At 36.9% G+C, this 13,181-nt stretch overlaps 1 protein-coding gene across 1 annotated transcript in view; it reads right to left on the bottom strand.

The window, feature by feature from the left end:
* The window catches only part of LOC126412198 (protein O-mannosyl-transferase Tmtc3), a 126,691-nt gene extending 113,844 nt beyond the window's left edge, over positions 1-12,847 (bottom strand). Inside the window, exons 1-2 of the mRNA XM_050081680.1 lie at positions 12,467-12,847; positions 12,276-12,372 (exon numbers count right to left, since the gene is read on the bottom strand). The gene's annotated coding sequence lies outside the window, so the exon portion shown is untranslated. The remainder of the gene's footprint in view (positions 1-12,275; positions 12,373-12,466) is intronic.
* Positions 12,848-13,181: the final 334 nt, after the last annotated feature.

The raw sequence follows: 13,181 nt of genomic DNA, 5'->3' as shown, positions 1-13,181 counted from the left end.
CAACATGTGTAATGCATATATAATTTTCTTTGAATCATCACTAATCTAAGGCAGACACATAGATTTCTGACAAAGCGTGTGACCTGTCATATTATTCATATTGTGATATAACACAGTAACAATTACATTTAGGTACTTTTGCTACGTCACAGCAGGTTTCCTTCAATGATCATATCCAGTAACACTAAAAATTTGCCAACAGCCTTCGTAACATACTCACAGAATTGTGCCAATAAGGAAGTCTAAGTGTCTTACACAACATTAAAGGCATATTTCGCAATATGAGCTGCATACAAACATTCCAGTAACAGCATGACACAAAAAGAGCCAACAGTACATCCTATATAAGTCTTACTGCTGGATGTGCTTGTGCCAAGCAGTCAACAGAGTATTTGTGTTTTAACTATGTTCCAGTGTAAGACAATTAGACTTCCTGAACCATGAGACTGACACAATTTTGTGAGGATGATACAAAGGCTGATGGTGAATTTTTAGTGTTTCCTGATGATAATCGCTGAGTGAAACTGGTTGTGATGTAATAAATGTGACTCACACAGCTGTGGTGGTTCTTATCGAAATTAACAAAAAACTGTCATGGAGCACAATATGATCAACATCAATAATAGATGAAATTATTAAATCTCCTCACTAAACTAATGGCACAGATCGTATATGCTGTTGAAATAATTTTCTTTCCTAACAATTTTAGACACACTACTTTAACTTAAAGTCAACAGCAAACAACAGATAAAAAAGAAATTAGGAAAACGAGAGAGCTACTGAAAGAAAGGGGGCTGTAAGATGAGGTCATCAGCTGTGCCTGTATTGCTCATCTGATAAGAGAACTGCTTGCAGAAGGCAAGGTTATGGAGTTGAATCCCAGTCTGGCACTCAATTTGTTCTCACTCAGGTTCAATTTTTTCATTAGTTACACAGCACAAACCTATGTAGAATATAAAGCTTTGTGCAGCCCTATCCTCATAAAAACATACTTATATCCTGTTTGCTTATGTATATTTTGGGGTACCTATTTTCATTATATTACAGTCACAAATATCATATCATTGTAGGATGATCCCTGGATGACTAAATAAATAAAGAAATTTCAAATATGCAACCAAAAAATAACTGACGAAAAATTTAACAGCAATGACGCAGCATCGAGCAACATATGAAGAAGAGACAATTCTAGTGCCAAACTGTGCTTGGCAAACTGGAGAAATCTAGACAAGTAGTTTGGTTCTTATTAACTAGCTGCTAAAGGGTGTAAATCAATGATTTAAGCAGACAAGCACCAAGATCAAAACCCACTCTGGACAATTAGACATATTATAAACTATTTTTCAAAAAGTTATTTCACAGAAGAAACAAAAAGCCACATTCCTGTTTATCAGCATAGATATTGCATAGGTAGAATGCCTCATTCAAAAACGAATACACCCACGAGTTTTAGTAGTAGTGTTTGCAATACCATACCAAAAAGAAGTTGAAAGAGAACCTTGGCACCCACTCAGTTCTCTGTTAAACTGCTTTCCGAGCTTTGCACCATCTTTCATCTTCACCATTGCCTACCAAAATACAAAGCAGTCAACTAACAGGTTGGAATCAACACCATAACATCTAGGTGACGTATTCCCTTGCCTCCCTTTGCCTCCAGAATAACATGACCTAGTCAATTACATAGGGACCTACAGTTAAATGTCAGATGCACGAGTACCAACAATCACATATCCACATCCCCAGAATCCCCCTCACATACACACACAATATGCCTGAGCAGAAAGTCATGTACAGTACAAATGGCCTCATTCAAATCAAACATTTCAGTTTGATTTCTGCTTTGGTACAAGACTCTTACCCTGAAGGCCAGTAATAAGATCACGAGGATTTTAAAACCATAAATTAAAAGGTATTAATTCAATTCCTTTCATTTCCTTTTCCATTCATTTTTTTTTGAGGGTACTGTAGAGAAAGAAATATTTTATGTTCATTATATACCAATGGGGAAAACTGACAGTACAATTCCAGATATTCTTTAAACAAACAGATGCACGCAGCACACATTACCAACAGTATTTCAAGGTGGTTTTCATGGAAGGGTCGTTCATCTACTGTTAGAAGGTACTTTCTGATGACAGAATAGTTTCTTCAGGCACTAACTATAGGCCTTTTTGTTGGTTCTGTGGAAAAATACCTGATGTATTGTTTATCTACCAGAAGTCACACTTTTGTGAATAACAATCCAATAATTAATGATGCACATTGCATCAGGCAGATGCTCTTTATACAACTGATTTTCAGAATTTACATTACGAATGAAAACACACATGACATTGATGTAATAGTTTACAATATTTATTATTTTATTTTACAAACGAGTGTTTGTGTATTACATTAGCACCTGGTACCCAGCAATGTATGATACATTCTACCAAGAACTGACGGAACACTCAGTCAATGCAATTTTCCGTAATTCAACACTAATTGTTCAGTGAGTTCACATCGGCTACGGTAGCCCAATAAAAGCAGCCACACATCATGAGAGGAAAAGAGCATTTCAGGCTAAGTCTCTCCACACATACAGACTTCAATAGTCAGTTGCAGTACTGATGTCTAGCAACAGCATCTGAAATTGTCAGTTGATGCATTAGCCACTCTTTACAAGGTTTCAACAATATTAGGAAAAGGGCAGATTCCTACTCACTGCAGAGATGACATGGTGAGTTGCAGACAGGCACAACAAAAAGCCTGTTACACATCATGCATTCAGCTAAAGCAAGAAACTGCCATCTTTATCAGCTAAGACCAGAATGCAACTGGCATGAGGTGTGCATCACGTTTGCTATCTCTCTCTCTCTCTCTCTCTCTCTCTCTCTCTCTCTGTGTGTGTGTGTGTGTGTGTGTATATATGTGTGTGTGTGTGTGTGTGTGTGTGTGTGTGTTTTCTTTTTGCCTGTCTGCAACTCAGTGTGTCACCTTTGTGGTAGTAGCAATCTGTCCTTTCCCTAACACTGTTGATATTTCAACATGGAGTTTCCACTGTTTTATAAAGTTCCAGTCTGGGTCTGTGCAAAGATGCTTCTCACAAACCAAATTTTTCAGACATCTTTCCATGGCCGCTTGTATTTCTATAGTTTATTCTTGATTACAACCAAAATGCCACCAGCAACACTGTCTCAGAAACTGCATGAAATGTCATTTGATAATTGCTGCCTGCCTAATGGGATATTGGTTCCAATGCAACACCAGAGGTGATGCTTGCATTGTATGTGAAACAGCCTATACTATAGTTGTTGGGTGACAAATTCTGTCACAGGAAGGGTGACGGGGAGAGAGAAATGGTTTGAAAAGTCACATGCTGAAGAAGTTACAGAGGGGAAACCTCAAAACCTGTGTAAAATTATGACATCTGAGCCACACAAATATGAATGATTATAAAAAAAAACTGTGCCTGGTGATATGATGTTTTCAGAATGACATCATTAGATAAAAAATGTAGTTAGAACCAAACATTATAATATTAAGATCAAAATGCTTTTTGTCCTTCTGAAAGCAGACTTCATATTGACTTCCTCTGGAGGAGCAGAGTAGCTTGTTACTGCCTCTGGGATGGCTCAAATATTGAATCTTGAGTAACATACTATCAGCATTCCAAAACTTCACTCTCTGTTATAACAGGGTACACAGTCATACAGCTATAACAATTGTGAAGTTTTTTGCTGAGGAAAAAAAAAAAAGTTTGTGTACTCCATTATTCTGCCAAGCATCTAAACATATCTGTCTATGACTTTCAGCTCAGAAAGGAAGACAATGTTTCACATCAAAAATTTGAAAAATCTCTCACTCCCCCACCCCCCCTCCTCCTCCCAACCAGTGCATGTGTGATATATATATATATATATATATATATATATAATTTTTTATACGACAACAAATAGAAAGAAGCAATGCTTGTGAAATTTGTACAGTCAACGGTGAAAGCCTGTACATAATAAACAAGGCTAATCCCACTCAACAAAAGCTACACAGTATCTATGCTCACAGATAAAATAGCCACACTCAGTGAATATGCAGTAATATTTGGAGTGTTGAATCATCACTTTTTCAGTCCTCTGTCTCTTTCTTGAAGGTGCAATGATTTATCACTAGATATCTCTACCATTTCATTCAGAAACTGAGTAAGTTTCAAATTGCTTTGGTGCAAATAAACCTGAAGAAATTAAGAGATTTCTGACAAGGCTGTTACAACTATATGCCCAGGAAACTTAAGCAGAAATTGGTATTTTTATATTTCGTGTAAAGATCATAATGGCAAAACAAGTAAGAGATGAATGTACACAGAAGCAGCTAGCGATCTTTCCCTAACTAGAATAAAACGAGAGCCTAATGATCACATGAAATGGTCTCTAATATACATCAAATAATGTGTGTGTGTGTGTGTGTGTGTGTGGGCGCGCGCGCGCGCATGTGGGCATGTGAGGGGAAAATGCAGAATTCATCTGTAATGTTTCAAACTAAGTGGTCAGAAAAACCACAGGTTTACCCGAGTGAACCACATATAGCAGCAGCAAGATTGCAAGCAACTAAACAGTGGGAAAACAAAAAGAAAACAAATCTCTAGATTTGAAATTTGTTCATCTCAAAACTTTGAGAAATACATTATCTCTCTCTCTCTCTCCCTTAGAAAAAGAAAGAAGTATGTGCTTTATGGAACTCAGAAATACAGGCCCCCACTGTTTTAAGGAAATTATGTCAACTAAAAAAAATTGTAACAAAATTATTTGCTGCACATCCTTCAGGCATTTTACAATCCAATGAGCATCAGCTGTAAAATGTGTGATGAAATACAGAATGACTGCAACTTAAGACCATCTCTCTTTAATGGGACTACAGTGTGACGACCACTAGTTGAGCCTCTAAGGCCAGATTTAAAGCTATAATGAAAATAACATACCTCTCAATAGTTTCAGAAGCAGCTGTTACTTTTACTATTATACCATACAGCTTGCACCACACTTAACCCTATCACTTTATACAAACACAAATTCTGAAAGTAAAGCTGTATGTGTCTCCATGAAACATAGGTGACTTATACTCTAAATAATGAGAATGTTAAGTTAGTCTAAAAGTGCTGCAATGAAATGCTGCAAGTCTCAAAGCAAAATATTTATAGTCATGCAATAAATTATTACTTTTACTTCCTTGTACACCACTGAAGATGCCTAAAACAACTACCAGAAATATGTTTGGCAAAATAAAATTCAGCTTCAATAGACAGTAGGCCTCATGGCTGGGAGAGCATGAAAGACAGGTTCAGCCGCGTAATTGGTGTGCGGGTGGGGGTGCGGCGGGGGGGGGGGGGGGGGGGGGTTCAGTGTCATGTTTTTTTGTGTTAGAGAACCCAATGCCAACACACGGCCTATTTCTCTTGAAAAGCACCAAGGGCACTGCCGAGCTTAACATACTCATACTCATTCGACAGACCTAGACCTATCACCACCAACAGTGTCATATGCCCTCACTTCATGAGACACTGCAGAGATGTTTGGAATTTAATACAGGGCATTGCTGCAAAGACTGGTAATAAAGAGTATACCACCACCTCTTCTCCCCTATGCCAGCCAAATACTGGCAGTGAAAACTTCAACCATTACCAGGATTCGAACCAGCTTACCTCTGCATGAAAGATACTCTATCTACCAGATAAAAAGCGCAACATGAATAACTGACGATATGGTTACAACTAGGCCTATATAGAAGGAACACAGGTGTACCTGTAAGGGTTTCACCAAATAACAAAAGTATGGACTGGTTTCCATGAAATAAAACTGCATGTCAACACAAGGCCTTCTTCAATATTAAAATGAAGAATATTTCAAAAGTATTATTATTGGAAGGACATATGTATATACAGAAAGCAATGTAAAAATCAAGTTTTTCCAGGTTCTCTACACTTTTAAAAATGAATCCCCTATGAAAATAGCACAGAGCAGGATAAACAAATGGACAGTGGCAGATATAAGAAAGTGATTGAGCTTCTTAAATATTTTGGTTCCATTAAAAAAACCCATGTAGTTAGCTAGACTTTCTAAACTTTTGTTGAATTACAGAAGGATACAGTTTACCATGAAAATTCTGAAATGATAAAATAATTCTGGAAACAACGGTAAAGCTCTCTGAAGGGTTACAAAACAGGGAAAAACAAACAAAAACATAACCTAATAATTGAAATAAACGGTTGTAGCTTTGTCATAAGTTGCAGTGACAAAAATCTATTTTTTATTTTTTCATGATGACTAGTTTTGGACACCTGTGTCCATTTCCAAACCATCTGTGCTGTAAGCGTGACAAATAGAGGTGACAACCCACATACAGAAACTGCCCCTACATCAATCAGAGTGGTACATGGCCGTCTTAACAACAACCAAGTTACATCACTGGGTCAGACATTAGAGAGTTCTCTAATGTCTCTCCTATGTGATGTAACTTGCTGTCGTTAAGTACTTGCTTTGAGTACTGCAGGGGCAGTTTCTGTACGTGGGCTATTGCCTGTATTTGTCACACTTACAGCATGGGTGGTTTGAAAATGGACGCAGGTGTTGGAAACTAGTCACTACCATGAAATAAAAAAATAGATACTCTCAATGTAACGTATGATGCGGTTACAACCATTTATTTCAATTGCGAGACAAGTTGTGGACTAATTTTTCATGTGCAACATGCTGTAAGTTCATGCATAGCCTAGTAATAACTTGCAGTTAGAAAGAAGTTTCAACAAAAATTTTCATAAGCAACTGTTCATTCTGGAAAACTTATGCAGCCAATACAAATACAATGATGCTATTCACGACACAGAACTAAGTTACAGAAACATTACCAAAATTGATTTACATGCATTAAAATGGATTACGCAGGGGGATGTATGTTTCCTCAAGCATAACATTGGAATCCCTGGAGCAATATCAGTTAAACTTGGTATACTTATGGCTTTATAAGTGAAAAAATACCACAGGGTACTAACAGCATCCTGAAAACTTCTGGTGCGATAGGAAGGGGGTGAACTGCCAAATAGTTTAATTCTTAAATATGCTGAACAGTTTCAACTATAACTGTATATCTACCAACTTCAAAAATGAAAACTGAATAATTTTTCCTGCTGTGTGGCATCATACAGTTTGTCTCTAATTCAGATAAACTTCAAGAATGACTGCCACAACTTCCTATAGCAAGACTGAAAATCTGTTACAATAAGACTGAAATAATGTGTCACTAACACAAGAAATTGCATAAATTAACAAATACATCACAAAATGTATTGAGTTTCTGCACTTAAAGCAGTCAAAACAAATGGATCGACAGTGAAACAAATAAATAAATAAATAAATAAATAAATAGAATAACAAAAATGGTTTGGGGTGCTCTCAGCTAAATACACTGTTACAATGAAGCTTCCAGCGTATATTATGTGGATAGTTTACAGTCAGTATTGCGCAATTTTAAACTGAGGCAGAGAAAATCTTTAATACAAAAATCATTCAAAAACTGAGGGTTGCTCAGTGAACAATGGAGACATTTAAGTTTGGAATAATAGGACAACACGAAAACAAACAAACAAATTAGGCGACAGTCTACAGTGAAGAAGTAGTTACGGCCATTAAGAAAATGAAATGGATGTGGCCAGGACATATAATCTGCCAAATTAACTATAGATGGTTCAAACCAGTACCTCACTGGAGTATACACATTTATCCGAGGCAATGACCTAATGAAACAGATGGCAGTAGAGAACATGCAGGCACAATGTGCAACTGCAATGCAAGGAGAAGGCCTCTTCCAGCAGTGGATGATGATGATGATGTAGTCACAGGCATATTTTTACATCTATCCTAAGATTTTGAAACTGTTGACCTAATTTTTCAAATTAAATTATACCATTAAGAACAGGTGGCATAGAAAATGTCTGGCTCTGACAATATCTGGAAAACAGGACAAGTGATTAGTGATAGTATAGGTCTCAAATTGACAAACATTTTCTGTGAAGTGCTTGTCAGTTCTAAAGAACAGTCTTGTCATTGATACATATCAATGACTTTCCACACAAAGCTATGCATGAGAAAACAAAACAGCTATTTTTGGCAATGAAAAGAAAATTGTAATCATAGATTTGAGGGGAAAAAAATGGCAGTGGAAGCAAATGAAACCCTCATACATTTAAAAGTCACCAATATATAATAAACCACAACAGCAAAAATTTCAGGAGAGTAAGCATAATTAATAGTGTCAAACTAAAACAAATTCTGCAGTAATTTAGGGATGAATGTTGACTATCTATCAATCTAGATTGAGAATACACAGACAATAGCAAAGACAATATTACTAGCACGTTAAGCCTCACAAGTCGGTTATCAGTGTGTAACAGCAAGTGTTTCATAGTTAATTATGTACTCACTGCTATTAGAAATGGAACCATTTTGGGCATGAAATCTGCAATGTGTCGACACAGTTTTCAAACTATAGAAAAATATCATAAGACTAACCAAAAATAATAGGACCCATTGGAGAAATCTGTTCAAAGGATTGGTAATTCTAACAACCATCTGAGTATATCCACCTGTCCATTAGGTGCACAATATAAAAATATTAGTAATTACTACATTTCACTGCACATAATTTACACTTACTAAAAGAAAAAAAAAAGAAAACTGAAAGCTCAAACAAATATTTTCCACCACAGAATCTAAATTATAAAGTAAACTGCCAAAAGAGATTAGAGAGTTAACTAAAACCAATACATTTTCTAAAAAGAAAGTTAAATTATACTACAATAAAACATACTGTGTGGAAAATGATTAATTGCTAACACAGTGAACGGTTAGGTACATAGTGTAAGATTTGGGAGATCTGAGTTTCTCCGGTGTGTGAGGTTGTTGATTACGTTACCCGGCTGCATTCCCATAAGTTTTTTGAATGAATAACTTTTAGCTGGCAAATTTAATATAACTGTGAAACTATCTGTGGATGAATGAACAATCAACTAATTACTGTATACTACAGTAGTCTTGAACAAACTGTGACAGAAGCCAGAACAACAGGGGACTGACGTAATAGGACATGCATTGATACTATGAAATAGTGCATTGATGCTGACTAGGCTCTAGCAAAAATCTAGATTTGCCTAACAAAAAGTTCAAAGAAAAGGATGACTGGTTGCTGTGCTCTATCAGTTGAAAGTCATATCACAGTGTTGAGTGCATTCACATTCCTAATGTAAGGTAACTTGACAAAAATTATTCATTTTAATTTTTAACATTACTGATATGAAGGCTGTGTGTTAATATACCACAAATAATCATACAGTTATAAGGAACCTCATTATTTTTTTGCATGCTATTTCAAAAGAGCTATGCAACGCACTGGACGGACACACAGTAGCCTAATAAAGAAAAGGATCAAGGTCATCAGAAAAGTTTGCAATGATTACATTTAATAACAATCATATTTCTCAGAGTAACAGCCTCCACTGACATAAGATGTCACACATATTGAAATGAACTATTTCAGATTTCACAGCAAATTCATGGGTGAAACAAATGACAAATTATTTTTGGGTATGTGCCTACAGTTAACAGCTTTACACTACAAAATCATACAAAGGGCCTCAGTTGATTATTCACTTGTCCATCTCTAATGACCTCCATGTCAACAGGACATTAAAAACTAATCTTCCTTTTGATTATCTGTGTTTCACGTTACTTCATTTACAATAATCAGCAACACATTTACTGAAACTCGTGTGGGGGATATCACTCATTTTCCAATCAGAAGAGAGAAATTACAGTGATGGTAATTTCTGCTGTGGCCAATATCAGAAGATTTTCCTTTCTCAATGAATGTTTTGAAAGAAACAGGAAATTAACACACCATTACATAGGTTATGTCGTTCCAAGTATGAAGGTAGACAAACTTACACCATGAAAGCAAAACTTACTATTTGTAATATTGCGTGCAGTTAATATTTTATAGATGACGTATGAAAACTTTTATGTTTTTTCAGATCCCAAACTGGGCTATGCTGTGAAATATACTATGATTTACTTGAAAAACGTTCAGTGACAAATTCTGACATTAGCTGCAAGAAGAGTTGAAATGGCAGAAAAGCTAATGCGGAATTATATGCTTTCTTCCGCTCTTTCAATAAAAAATATTTACGCCTACATTACTTGTAATTAAACAGGGTTTCCAACATGAACTAATGAATACTGACACTGGCAAGTATAAACGAATGTAAAAAGTTTGTTGTGGTGGCCGTTTTCGAAGCAATTATATCGAAATTACAGAAGTCAAAAGAAAACCTCTTTCGCATGCTGCACATCCAGTTTTTTTATCTTGTGCACTAAGACATATTTTGCTTTAGTTGCAAGGCATCTTCAGTGGGTGTCAGATCTACGTCTGATTCGTTATTTGTAAGCCAAACAGCTCTCTCTCATGTGGCAAACTGGTTGAAAGGCTACAGTTTTCTTTTTGGCCAGCGCACTTTTTCAAAAAGTGCTAAATTTTGGTAACAGTGACCAAACGGAAAACTGTAATATTCCAACGTGTTTGCCACATGAGCGAAAGCTGTTTGGATTACAAATAATGAATCAGACGCTGATCTGACAACCACTAAAGATGCCTTGTAACTAAGACAAAACGCGTCTGGGTGCACGAGATAAATACAAAATAAATAAAATTAAAAAAAGCCTAATGGGTACCATGTAAAAGGTCGTTTTTCTTTTGAACTACTGTCATTTATAAACTAATATATTGACAATGTTACGTACTCATGTGCTCATTGACACATAGGTCGATCACTAAGGCGGTGTTACGCGCTACACATCATAATGCGCGCAATGCATTTCACCGGTAGTTTACAGTGTTTAGAAACACGAAATGATTTTCTCCCTGTCATACAACAGCGCAAACATATTAAAATGCAAATGCTGCACGTTGTAGAGAAGAGGCAAATTTCCATCTATTGGTACTTAAAATACAATTCGAAACTGACCGACATGCACTTTTCAAATGATAAGCTAATGAAGTTTGCCGCTTGTGAAAGTGAATCAAGTTAGTAAAAGAGTGTCACTGCTGAATATCATTAACATTAAACACGATTTTCTGTGAAAAAGAAATCTGGAAAACACTTTCTAAACAAGTTATGACAGGTCATTCTGAATGGATTTATTTTCTGTTTTTGGTCTGAAGCAATTAACATCGTCTGCACACAACGTCAAAAATCATCTCTGCTTCCAACTGGACTGCTGTTTCCGTACAAATGAAGGAAACAAACATTCATGAACGACAAGCAGACTAACCTACGTGCATCACAAATTATCAATATGGGCACATAGGCTACAGTGAAATAAACATCAGTATGCAAGAATCTATTCGTAATATGTGTTCAGATCATATGAAAGTTGAAAATAAAACAATTAAAAAAACCACTGGATTTTGACGTTCTGTTCTTGAAACCTAACAGTTATCATATGTATTAAGAATCAAGGTATTCGTCAATGAATTTGTGGCTCTTGAAAACATTTACGTCAAAATGGTTGGCTTAAAGAAGAAGCCACGCAGTACCGGTATCACAATTGTTTTGGAAGTTTTAATGGTCACAGTTTCGAAACTGAATACGCTATTGCTTGCACACTTTTGGATTCAAACTGAGGCCAGAAGATTCCGTCCATCATGTTATTATAAGCATTCTGCGGGTTTATAGAGTAAGCAAATATTTTTTAATTATAGCTGCATTTAAAAACGCTGTTGCGTGCAATGAAGAGAGTTCATCCTGTTTCTCATTTGCATCTTTGCCGCGTTGTTAACGGACTCATTGTACATCTATCATTGGCCTTCAGATGATGATAGTAGTTACGTATCATTTTGTGTGTAATATAAAGCCGGCTAACACTGACATACAGCATTTTGTTTATACTATGTGCCCATTGACGAACATCCGGACAATTAAGGATGAAAAAGATTACGAAACCTTTCTATTTATAAACCATTATTTCTTGTGATGTATGATCATAATTCTTAATCACATTCAGTGCTCGTCACGGCACAATAATAATTTTTATTTGTCTCTGCAGTATACCGTAATCATGTACGCTGCGCTAGTTCGCTCTCGACCAACTGCATCTCGCGGAACATGTAAAACTGAACGTCGATAAACTTAGAGCATTAGTTTTCGTTGTATTATACAGTGCTTTGACGCGCAAAAACTTAAAGTATATATGTACCTATCTCATCAATCCTTGCTGCATGTCATTCACCTTAGGATAGTGACATATCGTTGCACATACGCACTCACTTCCTTCGCCTTGGACGCCGACACCCCTGAAAACAGAAGTCACCAAAATCACACTTTCACTACAGTTTTAACAGAGATTAAGCAGCATTCCTTGAATCAATAAACCAGATTTAAAAGTACCGATGAATTAAGGCTCGGCGCGTAGGAGTATGGATGGCAGACGAACCACCCTATCTTGCTTCACCACCGACGAGAACCGGCTTATGTCGCAACGGAAGAAGCCTTCCGTGCAGAACTATGAGGTAAAAGTAAAGACGGAGCGTAAAAAAAAAAATTGTCAGTAGTTTGCAGGCACTGGGAAAAGATGGTGGTGGCTGGGACCCGAAAGTGCAAATTCCGTTTTGATGACCCGAATTCTATGGATGAACGTACAAAAGTCACTTATTTGCGTGAGCTTTGTTATACGGAGGCTCAATACTCGTATACTGCGCTTCGTTCGTTCGGTGACCGCAGTCACGTATTAACGAGTGCAAAAGGCGGGTCTACCCGGAGCAGCGGTCCACTCCTCCCGTCTTCAGCTGCCATACTGCAAACTGAGCCCGGTCACGTGACGAGCCAGACACTCACTCTCCTCGCGCTTGTGCTGCCGCGCCGTGGTGGGGCGTAGCAGCACTCCAGCAGCTCTGTTGGTGACAAGTCACGGGGCAGTGAGGTTGTATGAAGCCGGTGGGAGGAAAGTACATAATTCGCAGATAATATTGCTGATCAGTATACTTTAAATTAACGAATCTTATGCATTCGTCGAGAATTAATTGAGGGTCAAATAACCGGGGAAAGTAGTATAGCCTTCTTTTGTGAAAATGTCAGTACCCATTAGTAAACTTACCAGAACGTA

Source organism: Schistocerca serialis, chromosome 7 (assembly GCF_023864345.2).
Source record: "Schistocerca serialis cubense isolate TAMUIC-IGC-003099 chromosome 7, iqSchSeri2.2, whole genome shotgun sequence".
Classification (NCBI taxonomy): domain Eukaryota; kingdom Metazoa; phylum Arthropoda; class Insecta; order Orthoptera; family Acrididae; genus Schistocerca; species Schistocerca serialis.
Note: the sequence above shows the minus strand (reverse complement) of the source record. Positions and strands in the feature narration are given on the sequence as shown.